The 16,381-nt window shown below is 38.9% G+C and overlaps 1 long non-coding RNA gene across 1 annotated transcript in view; it reads right to left on the bottom strand.

Annotated features, from left to right (window-relative positions):
* Nucleotides 1-5,646, bottom strand: part of LOC133639424 (uncharacterized) — a 6,834-nt gene extending 1,188 nt beyond the window's left edge. Inside the window, exon 1 of the long non-coding RNA XR_009823788.1 lies at nucleotides 5,462-5,646. This is a non-coding gene — a long non-coding RNA (uncharacterized LOC133639424). The remainder of the gene's footprint in view (nucleotides 1-5,461) is intronic.
* Between the last annotated feature and the right edge of the window lie 10,735 nt (nucleotides 5,647-16,381).

The following is a 16,381-nucleotide window of genomic DNA, read 5'->3' as shown; positions in this document are numbered from 1 at the left end:
ACTACGGCTCAATAATCCAGGGGTGTCCAGACTACGGCTCAATAATCCAGGGGTGTCCAGACTACGGCTCAATAATCCAGGGGTGTCCAGACTACGGCTCAATAATCCAGGGGTGTCCAGACTACGGCTCAATAATCCAGGGGTGTCCAGACTACGGCTCAATAATCCAGGGGTGTCCAGACTATGGCTCAATAATCCAGGGGTGTCCAGACTACGGCTCAATAATCCAGGGGTGTCCAGACTAGGGCTCAATAATCCAGGGGTGTCCAGACTAGGGCTCAATAATCCAGGGGTGTCCAGACTAGGGCTCAATAATCCAGGGGTGTCCAGACTCCGGCTCGCCAGCCACTTCATTTAATAAGGAATGTAATAACCCCCCCAACTTCATCTAAAGTATCATTGACAATATCATTGCTGCCATTTTCTTGTCATTCACTTTAATAACCATGAATTGCACTTATACAATCACAGCATTTACAGTATATATAAATGCTTATATACAGTTACTTTACATGGAGTGGGCTTTCGGCCAATTACTTTTAGCCCAATGTGGCCCCCAAGACACCCCTGCGATGATGTAATGAGCGTAAATGCTGTAATTATATCTGGAATGTTTATTTACTGAAAGCACAGAGAGGAGAGGACAGAGCAGTAATTGGAAACAGGCAATAATTACACAGCAGTTATTTTCTTTTCATTTGAAAACTCACAGACATAACAAGCTCATTTTTAACTTGATAATAATTTGGGTGCCTGACAAGACCCACACGGACATGTTCGAGCAAGTCTTTCCCACAACACATAGCCAATAATGCAGCTACTGCCATCTTGTGGTGCTTATCAGGAGGTTGCTTACAGCCACAGCTATTATTGTCAAGCCTGTTGGAGCAACTATAGGAGACTCTGTGGTGAACCTCCTGCTGTGCATCCATCTAAGCACATGGCACAATGTGGGCGTGGCAAACAAGTGACGTCATGCATTGTAAGCGGGACCAATGTGACACGGGTGTGACAGGAAGAAATGCTCTGACTCGCTTGGGGAGAATTGGTGTTGGCCCCACCTGCTGGTTTGCAAGTACACATTTTCAAACCCTATCTTTATAATGACCTGTTTTCTTACTTTTTCACGGATTAAAATCATCTTACCGTAAAGGGGAACTGTACTTTTTGGGGGAATCGTTCACAATCATTATGAAAGACATGATGATGGAGGGATTTTCTTTATGCATTCTAACTTGTAAATAAATGCAATCAAAAGTCTTCTTACAACGGAGCTTATGGAAGTCGCTCTATTCTGCCTATAAAGACCTTAAAAAACACCTCGTTTAATACACACCAGGTTTTATATACGCACTGTAAGTAATGTAGTAACATTTACTATAACATGTAATATATACATGATGTAAGTATATATGTCATGTAGTAACATTCATAATAACATGTAATATATACATGATGTAAGTATATATGTCATGTAGTAACATTCATAACAACATGTAATATATACATGATGTAAGTATATATGTCATGTAGTAACATTCATAATAACATGTAATATATACATGATGTAAGTATATATGTCATGTAGCAACATTCATAACAACATGTAATATATACATGATGTAAGTATATATGTCATGTAGTAACATTCATAATAACATGTAATATATACATGATGTAAGTATATATGTCATGTAGTAACATTCATAATAACATGTAATATATACATGATGTAAGTATATATGTCATGTAGTAACATTTACTATAACATGTAATATATACATGATGTAAGTATATATGTCATGTAGTAACATTCATAACAACATGTAATATATACATGATGTAAGTATATATGTCATGTAGTAACATTCATAATAACATGTAATATATACATGATGTAAGTATATATGTCATGTAGTAACATTTACTATAACATGTAATATATACATGATGTAAGTATATATGTCATGTAGTAACATTCATAATAACATGTCATATATACATGATGTAAGTATATATGTCATGTAGTAACATTCATAATAACATGTAATATATACATGATGCAAGTATATATGTCATGTAGTAACATTCATAATAACATGTAATATATACATGATGTAAGTATATATGTCATGTAGTAACATTCATAATAACATGTCATATATACATGATGTAAGTATATATGTCATGTAGTAACATTCATAATAACATGTAATATATACATGATGTAAGTATATATGTCATGTAGTAACATTCCTAATAACATGTAATATATACATGATGTAAGTATATATGTCATGTAGTAACATTCATAATAACATGTAATATATACATGATGTAAGTATATATGTCATGTAGTAACATTCATAATAACATGTAATATATACATGATGTAAGTATATATGTCATGTAGTAACATTCATAATAACATGTAATATATACATGATGTAAGTATATATGTCATGTAGTAACATTCATAATAACATGTAATATATACATGATGTAAGTATATATGTCATGTAGTAACATTTACTATAACATGTAATATATACATGATGTAAGTATATATGTCATGTAGTAACATTCATAATAACATGTCATATATACATGATGTAAGTATATATGTCATGTAGTAACATTCATAATAACATGTAATATATACATGATGTAAGTATATATGTCATGTAGTAACATTCATAATAACATGTAATATATACATGATGTAAGTATATATGTGATGTAGTAACATTCATAATAACATGTAATATATACATGATGTAAGTATATATGTCATGTAGTAACATTCATAATAACATGTAATATATACATGATGTAAGTATATATGTCATGTAGTAACATTCCTAATAACATGTAATATATACATGATGTAAGTATATATGTCATGTAGTAACATTCATAATAACATGTCATATATACATGATGTAAGTATATATGTCATGTAGTAACATTCATAATAACATGTAATATATACATGATGTAAGTATATATGTCATGTAGTAACATTCATAATAACATGTAATATATACATGATGTAAGTATATATGTCATGTAGTAACATTCATAATAACATGTAATATATACATGATGTAAGTATATATGTCATGTAGTAACATTTACTATAACATGTAATATATACATGATGTAAGTATATATGTCATGTAGTAACATTCATAATAACATGTCATATATACATGATGTAAGTATATATGTCATGTAGTAACATTCATAATAACATGTAATATATACATGATGTAAGTATATATGTCATGTAGTAACATTCATAATAACATGTAATATATACATGATGTAAGTATATATGTGATGTAGTAACATTCATAATAACATGTAATATATACATGATGTAAGTATATATGTCATGTAGTAACATTCATAATAACATGTAATATATACATGATGTAAGTATATATGTCATGTAGTAACATTCATAATAACATGTCATATATACATGATGTAAGTATATATGTCATGTAGTAACATTCATAATAACATGTAATATATACATGATGTAAGTATATATGTCATGTAGTAACATTCATAATAACATGTAATATATACATGATGTAAGTATATATGTCATGTAGTAACATTCATAATAACATGTAATATATACATGATGTAAGTATATATGTCATGTAGTAACATTCATAATAACATGTAATATCTACACACTGTAAGTATGTATTTAATGTAGTAACATTTATTATAACATGTAATATTTACATATTTTCATCATTTTAAGCATACATGGCACATTCACTTCAAAAACACATCAAAACATCTTCATCACAGATTATTACTCGCTGCAGACTTCATGAGCGCCAACAAACATAATAAAACATCACTTACTGTACAATGTCTGCTGTCATTATGATGCAGACTGCTGTGTGTGTGTGACAAAGTGTCTTTCTTGACATTTCTGTGTATAAATTGGCTGTCAAAGTGTACCAACTTGTTGGAATACGTCCTCAGCATTCTTCTGTCCAGGTGAGAGTTATGATTCATGTTCTACAATAAACTTCCAAAGAAGCAGCAGACCACTCAATCATGTAAACATAGGAACACACGCTAGCGATCACGTCGCCGCTATACATAGTTTGTCTGCGTTAGCACTTATAATAACAATATGACTAATACTTGTTCATATTTATAATAACAATATGACTAATACTTGTTCATATTTATAATAACAATATGACTAATACTTGTTCATATTTATAATAACAATATGACTAATACTTGTTCATATTTATAATAACACTATCACTAATACTTGTTAATATTTATAATAACAATATGACTAATACTTGTTCATATTTATAATAACAATATGACTAATACTTGTTCATATTTATAATAACAATATGACTAATACTTGTTCATATTTATAATAACAATATGACTAATACTTGTTCATATTTATAATAACAATATGACTAATACTTGTTCATATTTATAATAACAATATGACTAATACTTGTTCATATTTATAATAACAATATCACTAATACTTGTTCATATTTATAATAACAATATCACTAATACTTGTTAATATTTATAATAACAATATCACTAACTTGTTCATATTTATAATAACAATATGACTAATACTTGTTCATATTTATAATAACAATATGACTAATACTTGTTCATATTTATAATAACAATATGACTAATACTTGTTCATATTTATAATAACAATATGACTAATACTTGTTCATATTTATAATAACAATATCACTAATACTTGTTCATATTTATAATAACAATATCACTAATACTTGTTAATATTTATAATAACAATATCACTAACTTGTTCATATTTATAATAACAATATGACTAATACTTGTTCATATTTATAATAACAATATGACTAATACTTGTTCATATTTATAATAACAATATGACTAATACTTGTTCATATTTATAATAACAATATGACTAATACTTGTTCATATTTATAATAACAATATGACTAATACTTGTTCATATTCAAGTCACCAAATGTAAATGGAGTTTTTGGCACTTTCTGGATGGTTATTTATAGAGTTTTATGGGAGGAATAGAGGCCCTCCTATTGGCTCCGTTGTAAAGATATAGGAGTTACAATGTAGTATACAAAGGAGTTACAATGTAGTATACAAAGGAGTTACAATGTAGTATACAAAGGAGTTACAATGTAGTATACAAAGGAGTTACAATGTAGTATACAAAGAAATGCGTCCGTCGTCATGTCTTTCATAAAGATTGTGAAACATACGAAAATCCCCCCGAAAAGTGCAGTTCCCCTTCAAATTTAGAGATGGCTATTGTTTACATTTCAACCGATACGGCTGCCAATTGGGTTGGGTTGACACCATCTTATTGTGTCATTATTCAAAAATGATTGCAGGTTGTTTAGAAGGTCAACAGTCTTCTTACCTGCTGGCTTTGAAGCCTTTGAGCTTCTGGACAAAGAAACTCTCCAGAACCTCGGCACACTGGTAGAAGGGCGAGTCGCTGGGGTTGTAGTAGCGGCAGTTGTCGAAGATTTTGGTCATGTCTGCTACAAACTCTGTTAGCCTCACGTAGCCACGCTTCTGCAACCTCTCCTCCATGCTGGACAGGTCTGAGGTGACACAGGTGGGATGGTGAACAATGCTACTAGTTTATTAAACACTTCTGCAACCTCTCCTCCATGGTGGACAGGTCTGAGGTGACACACAGGTGGGATGGTGAACAATGCTACTAGTTTATTAAACACTTCTGCAACCTCTCCTCCATGCTGGACAGGTCTGAGGTGACACACAGGTGGGATGGTGAACAATGCTACTAGTTTATTAAACACTTCTGCAACCTCTCCTCCATGCTGGACAGGTCTGAGGTGACACACAGGTGGGATGGTGAACAATGCTACTAGTTTATTAAACACTTCTGCAACCTCTCCTCCATGCTGGACAGGTCTGAGGTGACACAGGTGGGATGGTGAACAATGCTACTAGTTTATTAAACACTTCTGCAACCTCTCCTCCATGCTGGACAGGTCTGAGGTGACACAGGTGGGATGGTGAACAATGCTACTAGTTTATTAAACACTTCCTTGTGGTCCACGTCAGGGATTCTTAACCTTTTGGACCACTGAAATATTAACACTCAATTAGTAATCTTACTCTTGATTTGAATCCTATCCAATAATCATAGCTAAACTACTTACAGTTGAACAAGATCAGACTTGTCAAATGACAGAAAACCAAGGCTTAGGTCAGGCTGATTACAGACTTAAAGGCCTACTGAAATGAATTTTTTTTATTTAAACGGGGATAGCAGATCTATTCTATGTGTCATACTTGATCATTTCGCGATATTGCCATATTTTTGCTGAAAGGATTTAGTATAGAACATCGACGATAAAGATCGCAACTTTTGGTATCTGATAAAAAAAGGCTTGCCCCTACCGGAAGTAGCGTGACGTAGTCAGTTGAACATATACGCAAAGTTCCCTATTGTTTACAATGATGGCCGCATGAAGTGAGAGAGATTCGGACCGAGAAAGCGACAATTTCCCCATTAATTTGAGCGAGGATGAAAGATTTGTGGATGAGGAAAGTGCAAGTGAAGGACTAGAGGGCAGTGGAAGCGATTCAGATAGGGAAGATGCTGTGAGAGCCGGGGGTGACCTGATATTCAGCTGGGAATGACTACAACAGTAAATAAACACAAGACATATATATACTCTATTAGCCACAACACAACCAGGTTTATATTTAATATGCCACAAATTAATCCTGCATAAAAACACCTGCGTCTTTGTTATGCTAGCTCCTCTGCTAGCTCCTAGCTCCATAGAACACGCCAATACAATTCAAACACCTGATCAACACACACAATCACTCAGCCCAAAAGACCGTTCACCTAACCCAAGGTTCATAAAGCTTATATATTTTAAAAAAGTTACGTACATACGCAAAAAAAAGCCAAAGCTGCATACTCACAGTAGCACGTCTGCGTCTTTGTCATCCAAATCAAAGTAATCCTGGTAAGAGTCTGTGTTGTCCCAGTTCTCTACAGGCGTCTGTGTATCCAAGTCAAAAGTCCTCCTGGTTAGAGTCTCTGTTATCCGAGTTCTTCCATCTTGACTGCATCTTTCGGGAATGTAAACAAAGAAGCGCCGGCTGTGTACTGTTGTGGCTGACTACGTTCGAAAAATACGTCCATTTCGCACCGACAACTTTCTTCTTTGCTTGCTCGGCTTCCTTCTCCATAATTCAATGAACATGATTGCAACAGATTCACCAACACAGATGTCCAGAATACTGTGGAATTATGAAATGAAAACAGAGCTTTTTCGTATTGGCTTCAATGTGGAAGGCATACCCGTGTTCCCCGGTCTACGTCACACGCATACGTCATCCTCAGAGGCGTTTCGAACCGGAAGTTTAGCTGCAAATTTAAAATGTCACTTTATAAGTTAACCCGGCCGTATTGGCATGTGTTATAATGTTAAGATTTCATCATTGATATATAAACTATCAGACTGCGTGGTCGCTAGTAGTGGCTTTCAGTAGGCCTTTAAATATTACACAAAAGAAGGAACGGATGACAAATAAATTGACATGCAATTACACAGTGCTAGAAATAAATTATATATATTTCTTAAATAAACTTAAAGTATACAGCTTCACCACTTTAGTCATCATTTTTGCGATTAAGAAACTTCTCATTGACTTTAAAGTGTATTACAGCTGAGGAACAGGTATTGTGATGGTTAAGAAACACTGGTCTAGATCAGTGGTCCCCAACCACCGGGCCGCGGCCTGGACCGATTGGTACCGGGCCGCGCAAGAAATTATTATTATTATTTTTTTTTTTAATTAAATCAACATAAAAAACACAATATATACATGATATATCAATATAGATCAATACAGTCTGCAGGGATACAGTCCGTAAGCACACATGATTGTATTTCTTTATAAAAAAAAAAAAAACCCCAAAACATTCCAGGTGAAACTCAAAAAAAGTGAATATCTTGCAAATGTTGCTTTATTCCAGTAATTGGATTTACAAAGTAATAATAATAAAAATAATAATAGATTTTATTTGTAAAAAGCACTTTATGTTGAGCAAACAACCTCAAAGTACCACAGTGTAAAAAAAAAAATTGTAATAATAATAATAAAAGATAATAAAAATATAAAAAAAGTAACATATGATAGGCTCATAACATGCCACTCCAAATATGTGAAGCCTTCTTTTCATATCATTTGGATTATTTAAAATTCACAGCTTATAAAAACCTTGAATTGAAAATCTGAGAAAATGTTTTCAGAAAGTGTAAGCAGAAGCTTGTGGATGGCTACCAAAAGTGGTCAAGTGGTCAAGCAGAAGCTTGTGGATGGCTACCAAAAGTGGTCAAGTGGTCAAGCAGAAGCTTGTGGATGGCTACCAAAAGTGGTCAAGTGGTCAAGCAGAAGCTTGTGGATGGCTACCAAAAGTGGTCAAGTGGTCAAGCAGAAGCTTGTGGATGGCTACCAAAAGTGGTCAAGTGGTCAAGCAGAAGCTTGTGGATGGCTACCAAAAGTGGTCAAGTGGTCAAGCAGAAGCTTGTGGATGGCTACCAAAAGTGGTCAAGTGGTCAAGCAGAAGCTTGTGGATGGCTACCAAAAGTGGTCAAGTGGTCAAGCAGAAGCTTGTGGATGGCTACCAAAAGTGGTCAAGTGGTCAAGCAGAAGCTTGTGGATGGCTACCAAAAGTGGTCAAGTGGTCAAGCAGAAGCTTGTGGATGGCTACCAAAAGTGGTCAAGTGGTCAAGCAGAAGCTTGTGGATGGCTACCAAAAGTGGTCAAGTGGTCAAGCAGAAGCTTGTGGATGGCTACCAAAAGTGGTCAAGTGGTCAAGCAGAAGCTTGTGGATGGCTACCAAAAGTGGTCAAGTGGTCAAGCAGAAGCTTGTGGATGGCTACCAAAAGTGGTCAAGTGGTCAAGCAGAAGCTTGTGGATGGCTACCAAAAGTGGTCAAGTGGTCAAGCAGAAGCTTGTGGATGGCTACCAAAAGTGGTCAAGTGGTCAAGCAGAAGCTTGTGGATGGCTACCAAAAGTGGTCAAGTGGTCAAGCAGAAGCTTGTGGATGGCTACCAAAAGTGGTCAAGTGGTCAAGCAGAAGCTTGTGGATGGCTACCAAAAGTGGTCAAGTGGTCAAGCAGAAGCTTGTGGATGGCTACCAAAAGTGGTCAAGTGGTCAAGCAGAAGCTTGTGGATGGCTACCAAAAGTGGTCAAGTGGTCAAGCAGAAGCTTGTGGATGGCTACCAAAAGTGGTCAAGTGGTCAAGCAGAAGCTTGTGGATGGCTACCAAAAGTGGTCAAGTGGTCAAGCAGAAGCTTGTGGATGGCTACCAAAAGTGGTCAAGTGGTCAAGCAGAAGCTTGTGGATGGCTACCAAAAGTGGTCAAGTGGTCAAGCAGAAGCTTGTGGATGGCTACCAAAAGTGGTCAAGTGGTCAAGCAGAAGCTTGTGGATGGCTACCAAAAGTGGTCAAGTGGTCAAGCAGAAGCTTGTGGATGGCTACCAAAAGTGGTCAAGTGGTCAAGCAGAAGCTTGTGGATGGCTACCAAAAGTGGTCAAGTGGTCAAGCAGAAGCTTGTGGATGGCTACCAAAAGTGGTCAAGTGGTCAAGCAGAAGCTTGTGGATGGCTACCAAAAGTGGTCAAGTGGTCAAGCAGAAGCTTGTGGATGGCTACCAAAAGTGGTCAAGTGGTCAAGCAGAAGCTTGTGGATGGCTACCAAAAGTGGTCAAGTGGTCAAGCAGAAGCTTGTGGATGGCTACCAAAAGTGGTCAAGTGGTCAAGCAGAAGCTTGTGGATGGCTACCAAAAGTGGTCAAGTGGTCAAGCAGAAGCTTGTGGATGGCTACCAAAAGTGGTCAAGTGGTCAAGCAGAAGCTTGTGGATGGCTACCAAAAGTGGTCAAGTGGTCAAGCAGAAGCTTGTGGATGGCTACCAAAAGTGGTCAAGTGGTCAAGCAGAAGCTTGTGGATGGCTACCAAAAGTGGTCAAGTGGTCAAGCAGAAGCTTGTGGATGGCTACCAAAAGTGGTCAAGTGGTCAAGCAGAAGCTTGTGGATGGCTACCAAAAGTGGTCAAGTGGTCAAGCAGAAGCTTGTGGATGGCTACCAAAAGTGGTCAAGTGGTCAAGCAGAAGCTTGTGGATGGCTACCAAAAGTGGTCAAGTGGTCAAGCAGAAGCTTGTGGATGGCTACCAAAAGTGGTCAAGTGGTCAAGCAGAAGCTTGTGGATGGCTACCAAAAGTGGTCAAGTGGTCAAGCAGAAGCTTGTGGATGGCTACCAAAAGTGGTCAAGTGGTCAAGCAGAAGCTTGTGGATGGCTACCAAAAGTGGTCAAGTGGTCAAGCAGAAGCTTGTGGATGGCTACCAAAAGTGGTCAAGTGGTCAAGCAGAAGCTTGTGGATGGCTACCAAAAGTGGTCAAGTGGTCAAGCAGAAGCTTGTGGATGGCTACCAAAAGTGGTCAAGTGGTCAAGCAGAAGCTTGTGGATGGCTACCAAAAGTGGTCAAGTGGTCAAGCAGAAGCTTGTGGATGGCTACCAAAAGTGGTCAAGTGGTCAAGCAGAAGCTTGTGGATGGCTACCAAAAGTGGTCAAGTGGTCAAGCAGAAGCTTGTGGATGGCTACCAAAAGTGGTCAAGTGGTCAAGCAGAAGCTTGTGGATGGCTACCAAAAGTGGTCAAGTGGTCAAGCAGAAGCTTGTGGATGGCTACCAAAAGTGGTCAAGTGGTCAAGCAGAAGCTTGTGGATGGCTACCAAAAGTGGTCAAGTGGTCAAGCAGAAGCTTGTGGATGGCTACCAAAAGTGGTCAAGTGGTCAAGCAGAAGCTTGTGGATGGCTACCAAAAGTGGTCAAGTGGTCAAGCAGAAGCTTGTGGATGGCTACCAAAAGTGGTCAAGTGGTCAAGCAGAAGCTTGTGGATGGCTACCAAAAGTGGTCAAGTGGTCAAGCAGAAGCTTGTGGATGGCTACCAAAAGTGGTCAAGTGGTCAAGCAGAAGCTTGTGGATGGCTACCAAAAGTGGTCAAGTGGTCAAGCAGAAGCTTGTGGATGGCTACCAAAAGTGGTCAAGTGGTCAAGCAGAAGCTTGTGGATGGCTACCAAAAGTGGTCAAGTGGTCAAGCAGAAGCTTGTGGATGGCTACCAAAAGTGGTCAAGTGGTCAAGCAGAAGCTTGTGGATGGCTACCAAAAGTGGTCAAGTGGTCAAGCAGAAGCTTGTGGATGGCTACCAAAAGTGGTCAAGTGGTCAAGCAGAAGCTTGTGGATGGCTACCAAAAGTGGTCAAGTGGTCAAGCAGAAGCTTGTGGATGGCTACCAAAAGTGGTCAAGTGGTCAAGCAGAAGCTTGTGGATGGCTACCAAAAGTGGTCAAGTGGTCAAGCAGAAGCTTGTGGATGGCTACCAAAAGTGGTCAAGTGGTCAAGCAGAAGCTTGTGGATGGCTACCAAAAGTGGTCAAGTGGTCAAGCAGAAGCTTGTGGATGGCTACCAAAAGTGGTCAAGTGGTCAAGCAGAAGCTTGTGGATGGCTACCAAAAGTGGTCAAGTGGTCAAGCAGAAGCTTGTGGATGGCTACCAAAAGTGGTCAAGTGGTCAAGCAGAAGCTTGTGGATGGCTACCAAAAGTGGTCAAGTGGTCAAGCAGAAGCTTGTGGATGGCTACCAAAAGTGGTCAAGTGGTCAAGCAGAAGCTTGTGGATGGCTACCAAAAGTGGTCAAGTGGTCAAGCAGAAGCTTGTGGATGGCTACCAAAAGTGGTCAAGTGGTCAAGCAGAAGCTTGTGGATGGCTACCAAAAGTGGTCAAGTGGTCAAGCAGAAGCTTGTGGATGGCTATCAAAAGTGGTCAAGTGGTCAAGCAGAAGCTTGTGGATGGCTACCAAAAGTGTCTTATTGCAGGTCAACTTGCCAAGTAAGCAAATATTAACATTGCTGTATGTATACTTTTCACCCTCACATTTTCAGTAGAGCCATAATAAATTCATCAAAGAAGCAAACTTCATGAATGTTTTAGTGAGCAACAAGTATGTGCTCCAATCACTACATCACAACAACAACAAGTATGTGCTCCAATCACTACATCACAACAAGTATGTGCTCCAATCACTACATCACAACAACAAGTATGTGCTCCAATCACTACATCACAACAAGTATGTGCTCCAATCACTACATCACAACAAGTTTGTGCTCCAATCACTACATCACAACAAGTATGTGCTCCAATCACTACATCACAACAACTATGTGCTCCAATCACTACATCACAACAAGTATGTGCTCCAATCACTACATCACAACAAGTATGTGCTCCAATCACTACATCACAACAACTATGTGCTCCAATCACTACATCACAACAAGTATGTGCTCCAATCACTACATCACAACAACTATGTGCTCCAATCACTACATCACAACAAGTATGTGCTCCAATCACTACATCACAACAAGTATGTGCTCCAACCACTACATCACAACAACTATGTGCTCCAATCACTACATCACAACTACAAGTATGTGCTCCAATCACTACATCACAACAACAACAAGTATGTGCTCCAATCACTACATCACAACAAGTATGTGCTCCAATCACTACATCACAACAACTATGTGCTCCAATCACTACATCACAACAAGTATGTGCTCCAATCACTACATCACAACAAGTATGTGCTCCAATCACTACATCACAACAACAAGTATGTGCTCCAATCACTACATCACAACAAGTATGTGCTCCAATCACTACATCACAACAAGTATGTGCTCCAATCACTACATCACAACAAGTATGTGCTCCAATCACTACATCACAACAACAACAAGTATGTGCTCCAATCACTACATCACAACAACAACAAGTATGTGCTCCAATCACTACATCACAACAACAAGTATGTGCTCCAATCACTACATCACAACAACAACAAGTATGTGCTCCAATCACTACATCACAACAACAACAAGTATGTGCTCCAATCACTACATCACAACAAGTATGTGCTCCAATCACTACATCACAACAAGTATGTGCTCCAATCACTACATCACAACAAGTATGTGCTCCAATCACTACATCACAACAACAACAAGTATGTGCTCCAATCACTACATCACAACAAGTATGTGCTCCAATCACTACATCACAACAACAACAAGTATGTGCTCCAATCACTACATCACAACAAGTATGTGCTCCAATCACTACATCACAACAACAAGTATGTGCTCCAATCACTACATCACAACAAGTATGTGCTCCAATCACTACATCACAACAAGTATGTGCTCCAATCACTACATCACAACAAGTATGTGCTCCAATCACTACATCACAACAACAACAAGTATGTGCTCCAATCACTACATCACAACAACAACAAGTATGTGCTCCAATCACTACATCACAACAACAACAAGTATGTGCTCCAATCACTACATCACAACAACAACAAGTATGTGCTCCAATCACTACATCACAACAACAACAAGTATGTGCTCCAATCACTACATCACAACAAGTATGTGCTCCAATCACTACATCACAACAAGTATGTGCTCCAATCACTACATCACAACAAGTATGTGCTCCAATCACTACATCACAACAAGTATGTGCTCCAATCACTACATCACAACAAGTTGTAGAAATGATTGTAAAGTCAAGACAGCCATGACAGGATGTTCTTTACACGTGTATGTACACTTTTGACCAGGACTGTACATCACATGTTATCAATATCAATAAAATAATGGATTCAGTAAAATGTTTGATAATTGTTTTTTTCTGATTGGTCAGAAGAAAGCGGGAGTTAAGAAGCAAGGTTGGTTGCATGAACAAAGGCACTCGCTAACCCAGCAAGGCAGGAAGTGATCACTGGTCAGTGGTCAGTGACACACTAACACTATCAACTACCAGGTTTGGTGATCACTGGTCAGTGGTCAGTGACACACTAACACTATCAACTACCAGGTTTGGTGATCACTGGTCAGTGGTCAGTGACACACTAACACTATCAACTACCAGGTTTGGTGATCACTGGTCAGTGGTCAGTGACACACTAACACTATCAACTACCAGGTTTGGTGATCACTGGTCAGTGGTCAGTGACACACTAACACTATCAACTACCAGGTTTGGTGATCACTGGTCAGTGGTCAGTGACACACTAACACTATCAACTACCAGGTTTGGTTGACCATCTTGTTGTCTGCCGGTTCAATCTTTACATGAAGTAGGAAAAGAAACCAACAGTGAGTGAGGGACAAGCGGTAGAAAATGGATGGATGGGTTTTAAGAGGCTATTGTTGTAGGGATTGTTGGTGACCAACCCCAAGATGCAGAGATGGCAGGAAAACATGATTTACTGCTCAAAAGAAATGCAGGAAAACAGGACTCAGGAACCAGCAAACTGCTAACAGGAAACCAAGAAACAAGGAGCTAGGAGACAGCAAACTGCTAACAGGAAACCAAGAAACAAGGAGCTAGGAGACAGCAAACTGCTAACAGGAAACCAAGAAACAAGGAGCTAGGAGACAGCAAACTGCTAACAGGAAACCAAGAAACAAGGAGCTAGGAGACAGCAAACTGCTAACAGGAAACCAAGAAACAAGGAGCTAGGAGACAGCAAACTGCTAACAGGAAACCAAGAAACAAGGAGCTAGGAGACAGCAAACTGCTAACAGGAAACCAAGAAACAAGGAGCTAGGAGACAGCAAACTGCTAACAGGAAACCAAGAAACAAGGAGCTAGGAGACAGCAAACTGCTAACAGGAAACCAAGAAACAAGGAGCTAGGAGACAGCAAACTGCTAACAGGAAACCAAGAAACAAGGAGCTAGGAGACAGCAAACTGCTAACAGGAAACCAAGAAACAAGGAGCTAGGAGACAGCAAACTGCTAACAGGAAACCAAGAAACAAGGAGCTAGGAGACAGCAAACTGCTAACAGGAAACCAAGAAACAAGGAGCTAGGAGACAGCAAACTGCTAACAGGAAACCAAGAAACAAGGAGCTAGGAGACAGCAAACTGCTAACAGGAAACCAAGAAACAAGGAGCTAGGAGACAGCAAACTGCTAACAGGAAACCAAGAAACAAGGAGCTAGGAGACAGCAAACTGCTAACAGGAAACCAAGAAACAAGGAGCTAGGAGACAGCAAACTGCTAACAGGAAACCAAGAAACAAGGAGCTAGGAGACAGCAAACTGCTAACAGGAAACCAAGAAACAAGGAGCTAGGAGACAGCAAACTGCTAACAGGAAACCAAGAAACAAGGAGCTAGGAGACAGCAAACTGCTAACAGGAAACCAAGAAACAAGGAGCTAGGAGACAGCAAACTGCTAACAGGAAACCAAGAAACAAGGAGCTAGGAGAGAGCAAACAGCAAACAGCTAACAGGAAACCAAGAAACAAGGAGCTAGGAGACAGCAAACTGCTAACAGGAAACCAAGAAACAAGGAGCTAGGAGACAGCAAACAGCTAACAGGAAACCAAGAAACAAGGACCTAGGAGACAGCAAACTGCTAACAGGAAACCAAGAAACAAGGAGCTAGGAGACACCAAACTGCTAAAAGGAAACCAAGAAACAAGGAGCTAGGACACAGCAAACTGCTAACAGGAAACCAAGAAACAAGGAGCTAGGAGACAGCAAACAGCTAACAGGAAACCAAGAAACAAGGACCTAGGAGACAGCAAACTGCTAACAGGAAACCAAGAAACAAGGAGCTAGGAGACAGCAAACAGCTAACAGGAAACCAAGAAACAAGGAGCTAGGAGACAGCAAACTGCTAACAGGAAACCAAGAAACAAGGAGCTAGGAGACAGCAAACTGCTAACAGGAAACCAAGAAACAAGGAGCTAGGAGACAGCAAACTGCTAACAGGAAACCAAGAAACAAGGAGCTAGGACACAGCAAACTGCTAACAGGAAACCAAGAAACAAGGAGCTAGGAGACAGCAAACTGCTAACAGGAAACCAAGAAACAAGGAGCTAGGAGACAGCAAACTGCTAACAGGAAACCAAGAAACAAGGAGCTAGGAGACAGCAAACTGCTAACAGGAAACCAAGAAACAAGGAGCTAGGAGACACCAAACTGCTAACAGGAAACCAAGAAACAAGGAGCTAGGAGACAGCAAACTGCTAACAGGAAACCAAGAAACAAGGAGCTAGGAGACACCAAACTGCTAACAGGAAACCAAGAAACAAGGAGCTAGGACACAGCAAACTGCTAACAGGAAACCAAGAAACAAGGAGCTAGGAGACAGCAAACAGCTAACAGGAAACCAAGAAACAAGGAGCTAGGAGACAG

The sequence above is a fragment of the Entelurus aequoreus genome, linkage group LG22, assembly GCF_033978785.1.
Source record: "Entelurus aequoreus isolate RoL-2023_Sb linkage group LG22, RoL_Eaeq_v1.1, whole genome shotgun sequence".
Lineage (NCBI taxonomy): Eukaryota > Metazoa > Chordata > Actinopteri > Syngnathiformes > Syngnathidae > Entelurus > Entelurus aequoreus.
The sequence above is the reverse complement of the archived record's forward strand: the minus strand, read 5'-3'. Positions and strand labels throughout refer to the sequence as shown.